The sequence below is a fragment of the Benincasa hispida genome, chromosome 3 (genome assembly GCF_009727055.1).
Source record: "Benincasa hispida cultivar B227 chromosome 3, ASM972705v1, whole genome shotgun sequence".
NCBI lineage: Eukaryota > Viridiplantae > Streptophyta > Magnoliopsida > Cucurbitales > Cucurbitaceae > Benincasa > Benincasa hispida.
Genome location: NC_052351.1, coordinates 24,896,644 through 24,899,257, shown reverse-complemented (window position 1 = coordinate 24,899,257; position 2,614 = coordinate 24,896,644). Strand labels below are relative to the sequence as shown.

The 2,614-nt window shown below is 36.9% G+C and overlaps 1 pseudogene; it reads left to right on the top strand.

Moving 5' to 3' along the window:
• Window positions 1-1,674: 1,674 nt before the first annotated feature.
• The window catches only part of LOC120073503, an 8,835-nt pseudogene continuing 7,895 nt past the window's right edge, over window positions 1,675-2,614 (top strand).

Below are 2,614 nucleotides of genomic sequence, written 5' to 3'. Positions count from 1 at the left end.
TGTTTGCTGTGAGTTTCTTTCTCATTATTCTTGTTATTAATGTTGTTATGAATTCCTTTTTGTGTTGGGTGCACCTTCTCTACTTGCCAACCTTCTTAAAACACGTCCAATGCAATCTTCCTATCTTCCTTCCAAATCTCCAAGAATCAAAATTTAGCCTTACACGTCAAACTTGAACCTAACAAATGAAAAACTTCACTCAACACCACACAACAACTGGCAATGAATTCTAAGCTAAAGCCAATGGGAGGTAAGGACTCTAAACGGTAACATATGGAGATGACAAGCATGAACCATTAACCACATTACGTATAAACTAGAGTTTACAAGAAAAATGAAGAAAATAAGACATGAGATCTCGCAAGATGTTACAATAAAATTGCTCTAATCAGGATGATAGTATACTTTCTTGCTCTCACCTCTCCATTCGAGTGAAAAATAATGCTACAAGGTGGCTACAATTAAAAATGAAGAACAAAAGGAAGTGAATGCAACAAAAGAAGAGCCTATGAACTATGAAAGAGATGGGTTTTACTTAAAAAGCATGAGATGGTACACAATAATCACACGACTTGGCATACAATTTTAAAAACTTTAACATGAAATGTCTTATGAATGTATGCTTCGGAGGCATACATCCCACAAAGATATAAATGTGACTTTCTTATGAACCTGATAAAAAAAATCATGGGACAACCAATATATATATTCTTACTTCTCATTGACTAAGTTGTTTCTGAGAGAACACTAAGTTGCTTTAATGAATATGGATGCACTGAATCTCTAATATCCCTCATGAAATGTGTCAAAATTAGAGTCAAAGGACATGATCCTCAATCACTATTATGCTACAGATTTCTAGATTTTCATGCACTTCGTGGATGCCTCCCCCTAATATCTAAAAATTGGCCATCATTCACTAACAACATCAACAAGGTCAAACACAAAAAGATAATTCTGTGGACCCACTTCACTAGATCAGCCCTTTTCATCCCTTTGGCTAGAAAGAAATAATAGCCCTTCACCAACAAAGAGAAACCCCTTTAATAGTTTTCTTGGTTCTCTCATTTTTTCCCTCACTTGGTGTTAAGATAATTCCTCTATCGCAATTATAGTATAAGAACTCTTTAGATCATTCGAAAAAGTTTGTTTAACCTCCTTCCATTTGAAGCTTTACTCTTCCCGTCTTTCTTAATTTCATCCCATCAAAAAAATTATTTGGAACGAGAAAAAGTTAGTGTATCACGAGACTTCCGACAACAAAGAGTCTAGTAAATCATAGGCGCAGTCCACAAAATCACACTACAAAAACTTGAAAATTAGACCCAAAACTGTCTGTAAAAAAAAAACACAAAGCATTATACTCAATCGTGACCGCAAAATACCCACTAGAAGCTCGTACAATATCCCCAAACACAAATAGTCACCTCATTTCGACACCACCCAAGAACCAAGAATGCCGAAATGAATTCATTTCCCTCTCAAGTGACACAAGCACAAAACCCCTAAATTCTTGCAGCTAAACCCCTCCAACAAAACCAACAACCAACATAATCTTGAAAACCCACCAACATGCAACAACACGACACTTCAAATACTTAAATAAAGCCCTTTCTACTCACAAAAACACAAAAACAACCAAATTCACTGTAAATCATAGAATTGTTGGACTTAATGTACAGAGGGGAAAATTTGAAACCCAATCTGAGAACTGTTAATGTACTTGTCAGAGCATGGTGTAAGAAGAAGAAAATAGCAGAGGCATGGAATGTGGTGCAAAATATGGTAGCCTTGGGAATCAAGCCAGATGCTGTTACTTACAACACCATAGCAACTGCTTGTGCTCAAAGTGGAGAAATAGATCGAGCTGAAGAGATTATTAAACTGATGCAAGATAACAATATTCAACCTAATCAGCGAACTTGCAACATTATGGCTTGTGGATATTGCAAGGAAGGTAGACTAAAGGAGGCCATGAATGGATAACGCCATACAGATTTTAAACAACATGTGTGAATATGGAGTTTCTCCTAATTTGAAGACATTTGAGACTATAATATGGGGATATGGAGAGGCAAAACAACCATGGAAAGCAGAAGAAATGCTTCAAATAATGGAGGAATTCAAAGTTAAACCTGAGAAATCTACAATCTTATTATTGCAGATACCAAATGCTACTGAAAATATAAGAAGCAACTTTCTGGTACCTCTCATACAAATATATTGCAGATACCAAATACTAATGCAGTTGATCAAAAGGGTTTAACCACTGGAAATAAAAGGGCTCACCTGAAATCGGACACACAACCCATGCGACTAGCTTCGGACAACCAATGATAGCCCAGCTGAAATCGGACGAGGCCAAGCTCACCTGAAACCTGAAGGCAACAGTGAAGACAACCCCACCTGAAGGCAAACGGTCGACCAACAGCTGCTGAGAGGAGGGAGTTTGTTTGGGTAGGTGAGACCAGCCGATCGAGGGTTTGAGTTTAAGTTTTGGTAAAGTGAGAGAGCTGAGAGAAATGAAATTTAGGTCTTCACGCTCGCGAAAGGGAAATGAAAATTTTGATGATGATGATGATGATGATAATAATAATAATAATAATAATAATAA